Genomic DNA, 17,492 nt, shown 5'->3' with positions numbered 1-17,492 from the left:
TCTCACTGTGTCCAAGTGGAGCTCAGCCCATTTTCATCTGTGACCTGGTCACTCCTCAGCTCTGTCACCTCCTGGCTCTGTTTCCTTCATCCCTGTGAACCACATGCTGAGATCTGTGATCACAGGACACAGGGATGGCCAGAGCCTTGTCCTGTCACAGGATTACAAGCCCCAGGGCTGTAGTCTTCCAGGTTTATTTCTTGTGTTTTTAGTTTGTATGGAGGACTAAGCCTGTCCTTGTTCCTTGTTGATGCCTGTCTCATTGTCCTTTGGGATGCTCAAGTGTGACAGCAGTAGGAGGTGTTTTTCCTGTTCTTGTCCCCACCAGACTTCACAAGGCCCCTTTTCTCTGGAGACTGTGGGCTGAGGAGATGAACTTCAGTCTCCTGATCTCCTGCCTCCTTCCAGGCGCCTCCCTGGAGTTTCTCTCCATCTTTCCCATCTCTCAGCATCTAACCCCAGATTGTAGGATCCACAGAGAGGAGAGATCCACAGGATCTCAGCTCAGATCTGGTCCTGTTGGATCTGTGTTCTGCCTGATGATACCTCTCCTTCCCTGGCTCTGGGAATCCTGGTGCTGTGGTGCTCATTTTAAAACTTTCTTTATTTGATGTATTTAAGCCTTTCCCTCCTTTCTACCAACCTCCAACCCTAGGTAGGAGAGAGAAAGTTAGTGTAGAGAGGGATCTCCATGAAGCAGGATGGACCATGAGCACATGTTCAAGAGAATTCCCCCTGAGGACAGATAGCCACAGCAGAAATGGCCCTGGCAGGACTAATTGGCAAGTCACAGTGGGCACACAGCTGGGAAATAGCAAAGTGGCACAGACAGTTAATATCTGCCCAGCTCTGGTGCTTTAAAGCTTGTTAAATAAATCTAAGAGGTCTCTGTCTCATTTATAGACAGGAGATACACCCCATCCCCTTTAAATTTATTTCTGCACAATGTGGAAATTCTGCTAAGAGAACTTTCACACACTGAAGCAAGCAGCTGAGGAGGACACTAGAGAATGGGAAGACCTGCCATGCTCACTCACAGACTGAGAGGATTAACATTAAGAATGGCGGGTCCACTGAAAGCAATCTACAGATCTAAAGCAACCAATCATAATTTCAGTGCTGCTTTTCACAGATGCAAGAGAAAAATTACAATCCATATGCAGCAGAAAGACCCTAGACAGTAGAGCAATCCTGAGCACTGGGGTTGTGCTGGAGCATGGGGGCGCACAGCTTTAGTCCTAGAAGTGAGGAGACAGAGGCAGGTGGATCTCTGTGAGTTCAAGAACTCACTGAAATACACAGTGAGTTCCAGGCCAGCCAGGACTACACAGTGAGACCCTGTCTCAGAACAGCAACAGCAAGAACATTGCTGGAATGTGTATTTGTTGGTTAGTTTTTACTATTGATACATCTTTTAGTAAAGCTTCGGTTAATTCTAAACAGCTGTATTACCAAAACACCACACAGAGACTAGGATTTATTTAGTTAACCTAGAACACAATGCTGGGCAATAGTTATTCCATTCTAAACCTCCAACCCACATAGTTTCATACCGTTCAGATTCACCCATTATACTGTAAGAATCTTGGGAGTCGTACCCTACTGGGGAAGGCCCTTGAGTTAGGCACGGAGGCTGGGATCGACGCAAACAGCAAGAGGTTTATTGAAACCAACATGTTGGGGTCTCCTGCACCATAAGGAGAGGCAAGCCTGAGGAACAAAAGCTTTGGGTTTTTATAGGCAACTTTGGAAATAGCAACAGGGCAGTTTTTCATTGGTGGATATTTTGGTGTCTGGCTACGTGCTTGGAACATTCCAGTAGGAGCCCTGGCCAGTGTGTTCAGGGTCAAGCCGCCTGCTTTGCAGTTTCTCCAAGGACTGCCTGGCCCCACCTGTGTTCTTGGGGCTTTCCCAGCAACTGTCTGTGAGTTTTGAGTCCCTGTGGGGGTGTGCAGCAGAGGGAAGAGGCTGTACTCTACACTTGGCAATTACTGGAAAGTTCCCAGTTTCCCCAGTTTTCTTGGTTGTTCTCAAGCTAGATCCTTTCAATACTTGCTTTTAGTGATACCTTAGGGTCCCATTCATTTCTCCACGTGGTTCCAAGACCTCTCTTCCAGCCTCTGCTCTCCCAGCTTCTCTCCTGCAGCTACTCCTCTGCCTCCCACTCCTTCCTGTTCTCCTCTTCCTCTCCTCCCACTCTGAACCAGGATGTCCCACCCTATCCTCTCCATTGCTCAACATTGTTGCTGGTTGTTTTAATTTATATTTGAGAGAACAAATGGTGGCATGTTTACACAAACTTGAGAGGTGATGCTTAGAGTAAGTATCACTATGCAGTGTCTGGATTGAAACCAGATAGTGGGGAAGAAAATTCAGCATTTGAATGAACAAGGGTAAGGTGGATACATTCCAAAAGAACATTATACCAACACTGGAAGGATCATCATATCTCATTTCAAGTACTTCATAGGTGTATCCATACAATCAGCACAAGGTTTATGTGTGTGAGTGTTCTGCCTGTGTGCGTCCATGTGCACAACATGTGTGCTAGTGCCCTAGGAGATGCAAAGATGGCCTCAGAGCCTCTGGAGTTGTGGGTGGTTGTGAGCCACCACCTATGGCCTGGGATTAGAACCCAGGTCCTCTGCAAGAGCTGAAAGCACTGTTCACCTCTAAACCAGTGGTTCCCAACCTGAGGGTCACACAGTGGAGGTCCTGCACCTCAGATGTTTAAGTTAAAATTCATAACAGCAGCAAAATTGCAGTTATGAAATAGCAACAAAATTTTGTAACTGGGGGGTCACTACAATATGAGAAACTGTATTAACGGGCCGCAGCATTAGGAAGGCTGAGGACCACAGCTCTAAACAATCTTTCCACTCCCCTGACAGCCAATTTATGCAAAAGAGCCAAGGCTAGATATTGGAGAAAAGAAAACATCTTCAACAAATGGGACTGATAAGACTCTATCTCATAATGATAAGCCCAGTCGGATTCCCTGCATCCTGGGGAACAAGGCTCTGGACAGGAAGACACGGTTTCGGCGATGAATTGACAGAGACACCTTGCAGGTTTTGGCTCTGCTGCAATTTTACTGAAGTCAAGCTGATAATTTTATAGTGATTTCACAAAAAGGCACCTTAAAGTTGGCATATTTCTCAGAACATTTAGACTTTTACCAAGAATACAAAGTTTACATTTTTTTTCAAAGTTTACATTTTAACATAGGGGAGTGCCCACAAGAAATCTTGGCCTAAAAACTTTTGATCAAAGCAGACAAAGGGGAAGAAACCTCAAATGCAGTTTCATTATTGCTAACCAATGAAGAGGAAAGTCAGGAGCTAAGTCAGATGCCTGCCAAAGTCTAAACACACCTTTGTCAACCATCCTCCCATATGTCCTGTTAAAGATTTATAATCTTCCCTAGAAACAAGGCACTGAAGGGAGGGGAAACTCCTGCCAGTTGTACTTTTCATGCTATTTTTTCCTAAGAAGGAGCCTATTATTATTATTTTTTTTACTATTCTTATAATGCCTATTGATACTGAGTCTGATTTATTACTTTTCTTAAGCTTATTCTTTTTATAATTTATTCTTATTAAAGCCTTTAATAATTTACTAATGATAAATTTCTTTATAGAGTTAGTTGTGCTGTTTCAGGGGTCACAGAGAAAGATCAAAAAACTCATTAATCCAGCGCCACAACCGCAACCGAAAAGCACAGAAATCTCAGAACACGTCTCTCTGCTAGGCGGGGGGTCTGCTAGGGACCTCCAGAGAGCATAATCCCGAAAGACACATATCTCTTAGTCTGAGTATTGCTATCTATTGATATGCTACACCAGACGCTGGAGTGGGTGTGGCAACCAATGAAGCTGGATTTTATCTCTCACTCTGCACAGAAGCACACCCAAATTTGTCAAACACTCCAGTGTAAGACCCCAAACTCAGCCTGGCTGTGGTGGTGCACACCTTTAAACCCAGGACTAGGGAGACAGAGACAGGTGGATCTCCAGAACAGCCAGGGCTACACAGAGAAAGCCTGTCTTTAAAATGAGAAAAAAAAAAAACCACAAAATCTCAGGATGCTAGAAGGAAAAGTAGAGAAAACACTTTAAAATAAAGGCAGAGGCAGGGGGATCTCTGTGAGTTTGAGGCCAGCCTGAGCTACTACACATCGAGTTCCAGGACAGTCAGAACCACAGGACAATCAGGACTACAAAGACGCCTTCTCAAAACAGAAACAGAAAAAGAAACTAAAAGAGGCAGAGAAAAGCACTTTCTATACACCCAGGAAATAAGGCCACCAATCAACAAAAGGACCCCACAGAACTCAAAGGCTTCTGTTCCAAAAAGGAAACAGTTGACAGAAAAAAGATGAGCCTAACAGGATGGGAGAAAATCTTTGCCAGCTCTACATCCGTCAGAGATTGATGTCCACAATACACAGGCACTCAGAAACAAATCACTAAGAAAGCAAACAACCAAGTCAAACAGTGGGCCATGGCCTGAACAGAAATCTCTCAAAAGAAGAATTACACACTCAGGAGGCAGAGGCAGGGGCATCTCTGTGAGTCTGAGGCCAGCCTGGTGTACACTGTATAGCAAGCAGCAGGCCAGAGCTACTGAGTGAGATGCTGTCTCAAAAAGGGTATTTCCAAAGCCAGGGGTTACTAAAAATGGTACCCACTTCCAGAGCTGAGCCATCTCCCTGTGAGCTGTCAGGCAGAGAGGCCCCAACAACAACACAGGAAACTGCCAGTGTTCTTGGCTGTCCACAAGAACCAGACAGCATGACCATGGCTGAGGACACCACATACTCTAACTACAGGACGCTGAGAAACCAAGCTGGAAGTGGGCTGGACCTGTGTCCCTGCTGAGTTCACAGGGCTAGCAGGTGCTGTGGGAACCAGGGGGAAAAGCGTCATCAGCAGTCTCCCTCCACTGTGCAGCATGGAACTCAGGAGACCAGCTTCAGACTGGCCTGCCAAGATGCCAGATGAGGAGGAAAGGCTCCCTTTCTGAGGACGGCTAGTCAGACAGTAGTGGTTGTAGCCACTGGAAAGGAGCTTGCACTCCTATGAGCACCCCCAATTAAACACGCCGGACCACAACACAAAGCAAGAAAGGCATGGAGGCGATATCCTTGTAGAAGAAGAAGTTGTGTTTCTACAAGGCTGTTAGAGAGGTCAGTGGTCATGGACAGTGCTGGCTGCTCTTCCACAGGACCAGGGTCAGTTCCCAGCTCCCACATGGAGGCCCACAACCATCAGCATCTCCATTTCTGAGGGATCCAATGCCCTCTGAGGGCCCCCCCACACATACATGCAAACAACACACACACACACACACACACATAAAACAACAAAAGAAACAGACCGAAAATCCTATCCCAGCACTCAGGAGGCAGAGGCAGTAGGATCTCTGTGAGTTTGAGACCAGCCTGGTCTACAGAACATGTTCCAGGCCATTCAGGACATGAGCCAAGAGCTCGGTGCTTGGCCATCTCATCACCGTGAACACTGCGTTTCTAACAAGCGCTGTTGATGCCCCTGCTAGCTGTCCTGAGGCCATGCTGTAAGAGCCTCTGTCCCAAGCCAGCCTGGCTGGGTCCTCACATCAGAATTTAGAGAGAGAGAGGGAGAGGAGAGGGCATAGGAGCAGGCCACACCCTGTCCATCCTGATCCCCAGCACTGACAGACACTTGGGGAGGAAGCAGGCGTGGGGTCAGAGTTGAACCAGAGGCAGAGACTCCACACTGCACAGGCCCCGCAGTGCGCAGGCGCTGTACCAGGCTAGCGGGCCTCCTGGTTGACCCTGTACTGTGGCTGCTCTCAGGGATGTGAGGAGAGGGGCTCTGGGCCTCCTCTCACCCTCAGACCTAGTGGCATGGTTTGAGGGGTATGAGCAAACTGCAGGGTTGACACAGGGTGACACAGTGACTCTGAAAATTTGGCAACTGGCTTCAGGCAGGTCCAGGTGTGCTGACTGCTCACCTTTGGTGTGCTGGAGCCGAGGGGGCACGAGAGGGCGCGCTGAGCCCGCAGAACCCGCACTCCTGCCCCAGCCACCCAGAACCCTTCCAGGTGGGGCTCTCCTGAAGGCTGGTCACATGGTCCTTTGCTAAACTGAGTTTATGTATCACGACAAGCATCTTGGGCTTTCTTTTTTAATTTATTCTATCACTTTATGGGTACGGATGTTTGGCCTTCTATGTATCTGTGTCCCTGGGAAGCCAGAATGGGATCCTGGAACTGGAGTGAACCGGCTTCCTGGTGCTGAGACTCAAACCAAAGTCTGGGACAGCAGCAAGTGCTTTCAACCACTGAGCATCTCTCCGGCCCTGTGCTTTCCTTTATTTCTCTGGGGAAGGGGTTCTGAAAAAGGACCTCCCCTTTACCCCAGGCTGGCCCAGTGCACCATGTGGTCCAGGCTAGTCTCAGACAAAAGGTGATCCTCCCACCTCAGCGTCTCGAGTGCTGAGATTGTTGGTGTGAATCTCTGAGTTCAGCTTTATGGTGCCTTTTAACCCACATGTAAAGAAAGGTGGGGAAATTAGGAAAACCCTATCAAAATGGTAGGAGGCATCTTCCCTTGAGGGATGCTAATATTCCAGGACAGTTTCTCTCATTCTGGTTCTTTTTATTACAGATTTATTTATTTATTAGTTTTTGTGCATTGGTGTTGTGGTTGCACGTAGGCCTGTGAGGGTGCCGGGTGCCCTGGAACTGGAGTTGCAGACAGTTGGGAGCTCCTTGTGGGTGCTGGGAACTGAATCCAGGTCCTCAGGAAGAGCAGCCAGTGCTCTTAACCTTCAGGCTGGGTTAGTGAGATAGACCTTTATATCTCAGCACTTGGGGGGCAGAGGCAGGTGGATCCCTGAGCGATCTAGCCTGGTCTACAAGGGGAGTTCCAGGAGAGCCAGAGCTACACAGTCAGGCCTTGTCTCAAACCCAAACACAAAATGGGTGTGTGTGTGTGTGTGTGTGTGTGTGTGCATGCTCATGTGCACACATGTAACCCAGGCTTCCTGACTTTAGTGCTGGGACACAGACATTTTCCCAGCACGAAGCTCAGCTTTTTAATGTCGTTTTATTAACAACAATGAAGGAAGAAAAACACTGATTTGGTCATAGTTTTTGTGCTTTGTTTTGTGTTTGCATGTCTTGGTGCTAAGGATTTGTCCCAAATCAATCTTAGCCTGTCCCGAGCCACATCCCAGGTTAAATTTTCACTTTTGTTGTTGTTGTTGTTCTGTTTGCTTTGTCTTTTTTGGTTTTAAAAATGGACAACTCAAAGGGCTAAAAGTCTCTCTCTCACAAACACACACACACACACACACACACACAATTTTATTTTGACCTCAAATTCATAGTCCTCCTGCCTGTTTCTAGAGTGCTGGGTTTTCAGACATGGACCACCACAGCTGGCCTCCATCACTGTCCTTCAATTCTGTTCCTTTTTTCAATGTGGAACTACTTCCCAATAACATGTGACTGAGCAAAGCAAATACAGGGAGAGTGGGGCAGCCATTGTGAGGCGGGGGACAATGACAACCTGGTGCTGCTGAGCCGGAGTGACCTTGAGCAGAATGACTTCCAGAGGAATGTGGCCTGAAGCCAGAACAGAACAAAGTGAGGGGGAAGAAAGGTGCCTGAGGAGACAGGGTGGAGGAAGCTGCCGGGCATTCCTCTTTATCTCTGGGACCTAGACAAGGGGGTTCCTGTCGACTTAGCTCCTTCAGCCTCAGAGAACTCTCCTGAAGCAGGTTTTAAAAGCTGAAAACTCCTCCAGCACTTCTAGACCTTTTGGAAAACTACTGTACTGTGGCCCAGTTTCTAACTTCCCAGGAATGTCCAGAGGGCTGGCCCTCACCTCAGGACTTGGGCCACTGTTTCTGATAGTGTGCGATGAAAACACTCAGTAGGTTTTCAGGGTTGACACTAGGCTGAGCAAGGCATCCTTCTCCTCACTCCAGAGGCAGCCAGGAAGAAAAGACAAGGGAGAAGGACCAGCCAGGCAGCTGCCATGACCCAGGCAGCTCACAGTACCCCCAGCTCAGGCACTATCAGGAGTGTGGCTGGAGGGATGGGGGTGTTGATGGAGGCAATGGTTTGGCACACAGAGACAGGGAGGAGGGAAGTTAAGGGCAGCCTGAGCATGAGGGGGTGGGGAGCTGCGATGGGGTCATAGGCATGAAACCACCAATCTGAAGTAGGTGAGATACAATGCTCAGTGCCAGGCGGCCATCACTGGGCCAGACCCTGCATCAAAGAAAGGGACAAAAAAGATGAGAAGCGAAGCCCAAGAACTAAGAAGAGCCTTGCTGAGCTGGTACCCTGCCTGGCCTTCCCCTCCTCTAGAGCAGGACACAGCTCAGTGTCTAGGGTGCACTCTCTTTGTGAGGTGCCTGTGGAGACACACAAAGGATCACAAAGGATTCTGGGATCTTCCAAAGGGATCTGGTTTCTAATATCCCTTTTTGTTTTTATTTTTTTATGGTGGAAAAGTAATATATTTAGAATTAACCAGCTGGACTCAGTTTAGATGACCCGGATCATGTTGGCAACATCCAGAGCATCATAATCAGGAGCCAACGGAACATAGGCCTTCTGCTCTCCATCAGGCCTTGACCGTGTTGACTTTGGCCACATCCGTGTCATAGCTTGCTCACGGCCTGCTTAATCTGGTGCTTGTTGGCCCTGACATCCCCATAAACACAGTGTCTTGCTGTCCTCTATCTTCTTCATGGCTGACTCAGTGGTCGAGGGGAATTGGATGATGGCACAGTGGTCAAGCTTGTTTCTCCTGGGTGCGTGCTCTCCAGGGTATTTAGGCGGCCTGTGGAGCCGCAGGGTCTTGGGCCACTGGAAGGTGGGTGACTGTGAAGTGGGGTCTTCTTTTTGGGGCTGTGGACGCCTTTCAGCACCAACTTCTTAGCTTTCAAGGCCTCTGCTTTGGCTTCGGCTTTGGGAGCGGCAGGTGCTTCCTTCTTTGATTTCTACACCATCTTGGTGAAAGCCCCCCTTTCCTTCTTTACGACAGTGATACAACACCTAAAATGTAACATTTTTTTTTCGGTGGGATTATTTTCTCTGTCTATTTTTGGTGCAGGGGATTGAACCCAGGACCTTCCACACTCCAGGCTTTGTTCCAATTTGTCTTAGAACTACCTCCAAAGCCCTAGAGGAGTGAGGTGCTGGGGAGATAGGTCCACAGCTGACAGCACTCTTGCCAAGGACCTAAGTGCAGTTCCCAGTGACCGCTGGGCAGCACATAGCTGCCAGGAACCTCAGCTCCAGGGGATCCGCTGCCCTCCTCCGGCCTCCTCAGGCACCTGTAGGTGTAAGGTACCAACACACAGGAACATATGCACAGGCACACACACACACACACACACACACACACACACATAAAATAAATACATTTTAAAAATGTTTTTCAATTCTCCACATTATAGACGCAAATGTAGGCAGATCTCTGAGTGTGAGACCAGCATGGTGCATATCGCCAGCCAGTTCCAGGGCCACATAGTGAGAGACTGTCTCAACACCAACAAATGTCCTCCTGACCAAATTCTCTCATCTTCTGAGGAATGGGCAAGACCTTTTCAGAAAGTAGAAACCTCTTGGAGTGAATTCTGCTCCTCAGTATTGCCAGGACACTTGCTCTGAGCAGGGAACTCTGAGCCCCGCCCCCATCTGAGCAGATGAGCTTCACATTGACCATCTGGGCTGTCCCCAGCCTCATCCGGGGTGTGGCTAGGGAAGCTAAGGTTGATCTGGTCACCTGCCTGAGGTGGAGATAAGGCGCTTCAGCCTGTCTCCCAGGCCTCTTTAGCAGCTCAGATGGCCGGCCTAACGCCTGTGGCTGACAAAAATGCAGCCCTCCTGGAAGCAAGGAGGCAATAAAGGAGCCCATGGTCCCTGAAACTGCTTCTACCAAGTGTGACCTCACACCATGCAGAAAAATACCCTGGAGAGGGGGCCGGAGAGATGGCTCAGTGGTTAAAGGCACTGTCTGCTCTTCCAAAGGTCCTGGGTTCCACTCCCAGCACCCACATGGCAGCTCACAACTGTCTGTAACTCTACTTCCAAGGGAGCTGACACCTTTACACCTTCACAAAATGAAAATTAAGTAAATACTATGAGTCATCCTGAACCAGCAACCCACCAAGATACTCTATCCTTCCTCTTTTTTTTCTTTAAGATGTATTTATTCATTTCTAATAATTTATTTGATTTTATTTTATGTATATTGGCATGAGGGTGTCAGACCACCTAGAACTGCTCAGGGACAGCTGTGAGCTGCCATGTGGCTGCTGGGACTTGAACCCAGGTCTCTGGAAGAGCAGACGGCGCTCCTAACCACTGAGCCATCTCTCCGGCCCTATTTGCTTATTTATTCATTGGGTTTTGAGACAGGGTTCCTGTTAGGACCAACTCATTAATTGGTCCTAACAATAGATTTTATATGAAAGAGGATTTTTAGATGGAGATGAAGAGAGAGGGAGAGCAAGAGGGAGAGATGATGGGTGGGAAAAGAGAGAGGGGCGCCCTGACAGAGAAAGGGGAGATGGCGAGAAGCCAAGAGGGCAAGAGAGGCTGAGACAGAGCAAGAGCAAACAAGAGGGGGACACCATGGCCAGCCTTTAAGGAGCAACCACAGCTTCCAGATGCTGTGCTGCTGGGTCCCGAAGGCCTCCACCAGGTCAGCAGAGATAGATGCTCTAGACGCCTGGCACTCAGGCTGACCCTCAGCCCTGGGCAGAAGCTAAGCCAGGGACCGCTGGACACAGGGGTGTAGTGTTCACTGTCTCTACTTTCTCCAGTTCTGCGGAGTCCCGACCAGGCCGCAGCAGAGCCAGCCTCACAGCAGACGCCTGAGCTCTGGGGGACCTAAGGCCAGTGAACCACAGCTGGAAACAGTGGTCCCCATCACCAGGCACTAATGAGTTCCGGCTCAGCTGTGCTCAGCTGTGCAGACCATTTGCCCAGCTGGGGAGCAATCCCCTCCCGTGTTCTCTGACCTTTATAGGGCACTGTGAGCCTTCCTAAGCCCACAGAGTGAGGCGGTAAGACGGGGTCCCTCAGAGGCTGGCTGCCCAACCCTCCGACTTATTTGATTTTGTGGGTTTGGTTGTTTTAGGGGGGCTCTTGCTGTAGGCCCGGGAGATTGTCCTGGTAGCTGCTGAGTCTCCGTCATTTTTAATAGATTCTGGAGCTGCTTGGTCTGCAGGTGGACAGAGCCTGGTCACTGTGGGGTCCGTGAGGGGCTTGAAGGCCTCTGCTTAAGGACAGCTTCTCTCCCTGTGTCCCCAACTGCTTGTTGTTGCCACTGTATGCCCGGAAGTGGCTTTTCTCCTAGAAAACTCCAGGGTGCGACTTCTGAAGAGAAGAGGCAGAGGAAGGGTGGAGAATGATGATGAGTTTGGCCTGTGTTTCTGTCCTGGTGTCCAGACAGCTTCTGGGGGAGAACGCGGAGACACCATGACACCCAGCGCTCTGTCCCCAGTTTCACTTCTGCTCCTAACCTTGTCAGGTCCTTCTGCCCGGACACTGATGACGCACAGGCGCTCCTCTCCCCCATTGGGTGGCGACATCCTGGGGAGCCAATCAGCGTCGCCGTGGGAACCGGTTATAAAGTCCACGCAGCCCGCAGGGCTCAGGCGCGCGGGATCCAGATGGGTGCGATCGCGCCGCGCACGCTGCTCCTGCTGCTGGCGGCCGCCCTGGCCCCGACCCAGACCCGCGCGGGTGAGTGCGGGGTCGGAGGGAAACGGGCTCTGCGGGGAGGGCGGGGCGGCCCCGTGGAAGCCGCGTGTCCGCGACCCCCGGACCCTCCGCCGTCCCCACGCGCGTCCCGAGCCCCGCGCTGCTCCCCTCCCGGCCCGCGCACCCGCCGGGGTCCCGGGAGGAGGTCGGGGTCTCACCGCGCGCCACCCCCAGGCTCACACTCGCTGCGGTATTTCTCCACCATCGTGTCCTGGCCCGGCCTCGGGGAGCCCCGGTACGTGGAAGTCGGCTACGTGGACGACACGGAGTTCGTGCGCTTCGACAGCGCCGCGGAGACGCCGAGATACGAGCCGCGCGCGGCGTGGATGGAGCGGGAGGGGCCGGAGTACTGGGAGAGGGAGACGCGGGGAGCCAAGAGCAGCGAGCAGATTTTCCGAGTGAACCTGAGGACCCTGCTCGGCTACTACAACCAGAGCGAGGGCGGTGAGTGACCCCGGGTCAGAGGTCACAACCCCTGCATGCCCGGACACGGGGGCCCGGAGATGTCTCGGGACCAAGTCCGAGGTTCGGGAGGAGACGCGCGACCCGGGACCGGTTTCCCTTTCGGTTTAGAGGAGTCCGCGGGTGGGCGGGGCCGCGGGTGATCACGTGGGGAAGATGGGCAGAACTGACCTCAGGGTCCTGCAGGCTCTCACACCATCCAGAGTATGCAAGGCTGTCACGTGGGACCGGACTGGCACCTCCTCCGTGGGTTCCATCAGGTCGCCTACGATGGTAAAGATTACTTCTCCCTGAACGAGGACATGAGGTCGTGGACAGCGATGGACACATCGGCACTGATCACCAAGCACAAGTGGGAGGAGGCTGGTCTAGCAGACATATACAGGGCTTACCTGGAGGGCACGTGCCTGGAGTGGCTCCGCAGATACCTGGAGCACGGGAAGGACACGCTGCTGCGCACAGGTGCAAGCCGCGGGCATCTCCTCCTCTCCCTCGGGCTGGGCTCAGTCCTGAGGAAGGAGAACCCTCCGCTGGGTCACGCCCCTGTCTCTGAGGGAACCGGGTCCCTGGGTCTCCTGATCCCCATCGCGGTGACTGCACTGACTCCAGGGCTCCCCTTCTCCCTGACAGTTCCCAGTCTGTCTCCAGGGGAGGAGAGAGGGTCCCCACATGACAACAGGGGCCCCTTCAGCCTGCAGCCCGCTGTCAGCCATGGCCTCTCCCAGGCCGGGGTCTCTGCCCACACCCACTGTCTGTGGAACTGACTCCTGTCCTGCTGAGTGTGTCAGCCTTACACTTCAGGACCGGAAGTCTGCTTTACCTGGTGGGAGACATGGACTCCCCTACCCTAGGCCGGCTCCCCCAGTTTCTAGTTCTTTCCAAACAGTACCTTCTCCCAGATGCCTGTGTGTGAGGGGGAGGGGTTGAGTCCCTTCCACACCCCAATTCTATCTGTTCCTAGAATGGTCACAGGAGCACTTAGAGGTTGATGAATGCTAAATAGTAGAATTTTTTCTTTTTCTGTTTATTCCTTTTCCTTTTCTCTCTTTTTGCTTTTTGTGTGTTTGTCTTTTGAAGGTATTTTGCTCTTAGTTTTTCCTCCTCACTTGTTGATACTGTTTCTCCACCCTTGTGTTATCATTTGTATCACTCAGAAGCCTTTGTCCTTTAAGGTAACATTGTTTCCTGCAGAATTCACCCTCCAGCTCTTCCTGCTCCTCCTCTGCCCCAACAAGCTACATTGCTCCCCTAGGGAATCAGGGATTGACCTTTCTCAGAGGCAGGGTCTTCTGCAGTGGAGGACTGGAGTGACAGGGAAGGTCCCCTCACCCTGTGAGCCTTTGTGCTCCAGTGAGTGTTGCACTGGGGTCCACAGCACACTCAGGGATCCTGTGTGACACACCTTGTATCTTGTCCCCCAGAGGCAGGGGCTGGGAGCCATTTTCTGTACCTGAGGGTCAGAGCTTGACCACATTTCTGCTACACACTTTGTGGTGGCTGCTCACAAGTGATAGTTTAATGCTGGTCAGCAAGATGACCACGGGGCTGTGCCTCAATGGTGGCAGCACTAGTTGGTGGCACCCTTCCTGTAGCCCTGCCCCTAATTCCTTACTGTGATATGAAGTTAAACAGATACTGTGTTAATTGTTTTCTGTTCCTTCTTCCGTTCTTTTACTACCTGTCTTATGCTCTAGAACTCCTCATCAGGAAGACCCTGTTGACCTGCTGGCTCATGTGGATTGTCTCTTAGCTTCGGATTCTCCCCAGGAAATGTGCAGTTCTGTGCTGAGGGGACAGCTCTGCCTGCAGGTCCCTAGTGTGTTGACAGTTGACGTGTTCAAACAGACACATAGGGCGTTGTCATTGGTTTAACTTTGTGCAGATTTCACTCTACCTTGTCAATTGTGGATTAAAAAAAAAACCAAACATTCATTTGTTTTATGTATGAGTGCTCTATCTGGATGTACACTTTCATGCCAGTAGAGGGCACTAGATCCCAGAGTAGGTGATTGTGAACTACAATCTATTTGCTGGGAATTGAACTCAGGACCTCTGGAAGAGCAGACAGAGCTCTTAACCTCTGAGCCATCTCCAGCCCCTTAATTTGTGAATATTTTTAAATCTTCTGCACAGATCCCCCAAAGGCACATGTGACCCTTCACCCCAGACCTCAAGGTGACGTCACCTTGAGGTGCTGGGCCCTGGGCTTCTACCCTGCGGACATCAGCCTGACCTGGCAGTTGGATGGGGAGGACCTGACCCAGGACATGGAGCTTGTGGACACCAGGCCTTCAGGGGATGGAACCTTCCAGAAGTGGGCAGCTGTAGTGGTGCCTCCTGGGAAGGAGCAGCATTACACATGCCATGTGCAGCATGAGGGTCTGCCTGAGCCCCTCACCCTGAGATGGGGTAAGGAGGGTGTGGGAGGAGAGCTGGGGTCAGGAGAGCTGGAGCCTTGTGCAGACCCTGAGCAGGTCAGGGCTGAGAGCTGGGGTCATGAGCCTCACCTTCCCTTCCTGCCCTTCTCTTCCCAGAGCCTCCTCAGCCCACTGTCCCCATCATGGCAGTCATTGCTGCTCTGGTTGTCCTTGGAGCTGTGGTCATCATTGGAGTTGCGGTGGCTGTTGTGAGGAAGAGGAGGAGAAACAGGTAGGAGAGGGCAGGGTCTGGGTTTTCTCTCAGCACATTTAGAAGTGTGCTCTGCTCACTAATGGAAACACATCTACACTCTCATTGCTTCTGTCTCTAATGGGGTCTGCTGTCAGTTCTGGAAATGTCCTAGGGCTGGGATCTTCCCTAGTCTCTCACAGCTTTTCTTCTCACAGGTGGAAAAGGAGGGAACTATGCTCCAGCTCCAGGTAAGTGTGGGGTCAGGATTGTCCCTGAGGCCCTTGGGGTTGAAGCTGGACATGATAGGAAGCTCAGCCAGACCATAATAGCCCCTTTACAAAAATCTTGGCGCTGTATTTGTACCTTGTAATAAAATCTTTCTTTCTTTTCCTTTCTTTTTTTCCCTAGGGAGGGACAGCGCCCAGAGCTCTGATGTGTCTCTCCCAAAATGTAAAGGTGACACTCTGGGATCTGATTTGGGGAGGGGCAAAGTGGACATGACTGAGATTCAGGGACTCCTGGAATCTCCTTTGAGTGAGGGGTAGTTTGTTGGATGTTGTCTTCAGACTGACTGTTCATGACTTGCTTTCTCTAGCATGAAGACAGCTGCCTGAGTGGACAGTGACAGATGGTATTTTCAGGTTCATCCTGTGACCGTCCAGAGTCCTCAGTTCTCTTTAGTCTATGGTGTCTCAAGTTCCCTGTGATCCTATGGGCTCAGCAGGAAGAACTGGACAGCCCAGCCCACCCCTGCACACCACCACCCTCTCCCTGCACTGCCCTGTCTTCCCTTCTACAGCCAACCTTCCTGGTCCAGACAGGCAGGAGGGGACATCTCCATCCTGTCAGCTCTTTGCTGCCCTGAGCTGCAGCTGCTCACTTCCCCACTGAAAATAAGAATCTGAATATGAACTTGATTGTTCGTGTCCTTGATCTGATAGGTTGATTGGCAGGAAAATGAAAGAATTGAGAATATTAGAGTTTTATGCAGAAAATACATGGCAGATGGAGAACCTTCCAGAGTCTGTGTCATTGTGCTGTTGTACCTGGTGGGACAGGATGAGGCTGTGGGAGCTGAGTGTGAACAGGGCTGTGTCCAGGTGGAGCTCAGTCCATTGTCATCTGTGACCTGGTCACTCCTCAGCTCTGTCACCTCCTGGCTCTGTTCCCTTCATCCCTGTGAACCACGTGCTGAGATCTGTGATCACAGGACACAGGGATGGTCAGAGCCTTGTTCTGTCCCAGAGTTATGGGCCCCAGGGCTGTGGTCCTGGCTGGGGCTCTTCATGTTGTCTTCCCTGTTTATTTCTTGTGTTTTTAGTTTGTATGGAGAACTAGGCCTGTCCTTGTTCTTGCGAGTGGTGTCTGTCTCATTGTCCTTTGGGATACCCAAGTGTGACAGCAGTAGGAGGTGTTTTTCCTGTTCTTGTCCCCACAGACAGCACAGGGCCCTTTACTCTGGAGACTGTGGGCTGAGATGAACTTCAGTCCTGAGCTCCTGTCTTGTTCCAGATGCCTCCCTGGAGGTTCTCTTCGTCTTTCCCATCTCTCAGCATCTAACCCCAGATTGTAGGATCCACAGAGAGGAGAGATCCACAGGGTCTCAGCTCAGATCTGGTCCTGTTGGATCTGTGTTCTGTCTGATGACCCCTCTCCTTCCCTGGCTCTGGGAATCCTGGTGCTATAGTGCTCATGTTAAAAAATTCTTTATTTGGGGTATTTAAGCCTCTCCCTCCTTTCCACCAATGCCCCAAAACTAGATAGGAGAAAGAAGGTTAGTGGGGGTAGTGGGTCTCCATGGAGCAGGATGGACCATTAGCACATGACCAAGAGAATTCCCCCTGAGGACAGATAGCCACAGCAGAAACAGCCGTGGCAGGACTAATTGGCAAAGTGACATTTGGCACATGGCTGAGAAATGGCAAAGTGGCACAGACAGTTAATATCTGCCCAGCTCTGGTGCTTCAAAGCTTATTAAATAAAGCTAAGAGGTCTCTGTCTCATTTATAGACAGGAGAAAAACACCCCATCCCCTTTAAATTTATTTCTGCACAATGTGGAAATTCTGCTAAGAGAACTTTCACACACTGAAGCAAGCAGTTGAGGAGGACACTAGAGAATGGGAAGACATGCCATGCTCACTCAGAGGCTGAGAGAATTAACATTAGGAATGACAGGTCCACCGAAAGCAATCTGCAGGTCTAAAGCAACTGATCAGAATTTCAGTGCTGTTTTTCACAGATACAAGGGAAAAATTAAAATCCATAAGCAGCAGAAAGACCCTAGACAGTAGAGCAATCCTGAGCTCTGGGGTTGTGCTGGAGCATGGGGGCGCACAGCTTTAGTCCTAGCAGTGAGGACACAGAGGCAGGTGGATCTCTTTGAGCCCTAGGTCAATCTGGTCCACACAGTGAGTTCCAGGCCAGCCAGGACTACACAGTGAGACCCTGTCTCAGAACAGCAACAACAACCAAACAACAAGAACATTGCTGGAAGGATCATCATATCTCATTTCAAGTCATACTTCACAGGCGTAGCCATACAACCAGCATGGCACCCACACACAAGGTTTATGTGTGTGAGTGTTCTGCCTGCGTGTGTTTGTGTGTACAACATGTGTGCTAGTGCCCTAGGAGATACAAAGA

General features: G+C 50.7%; 1 pseudogene; it reads left to right on the top strand.

Annotated features, from left to right (window-relative positions):
- The first annotated feature begins 11,656 nt into the window (after window positions 1-11,656).
- Window positions 11,657-15,867, top strand: LOC110543764 (H-2 class I histocompatibility antigen, Q10 alpha chain-like; annotated as a pseudogene).
- The last annotated feature ends 1,625 nt before the right edge of the window (window positions 15,868-17,492 follow it).

This window comes from Meriones unguiculatus, chromosome 16 (genome assembly GCF_030254825.1).
Source record: "Meriones unguiculatus strain TT.TT164.6M chromosome 16, Bangor_MerUng_6.1, whole genome shotgun sequence".
Lineage (NCBI taxonomy): Eukaryota > Metazoa > Chordata > Mammalia > Rodentia > Muridae > Meriones > Meriones unguiculatus.
Note: the sequence above shows the minus strand (reverse complement) of the source record. Positions and strands in the feature narration are given on the sequence as shown.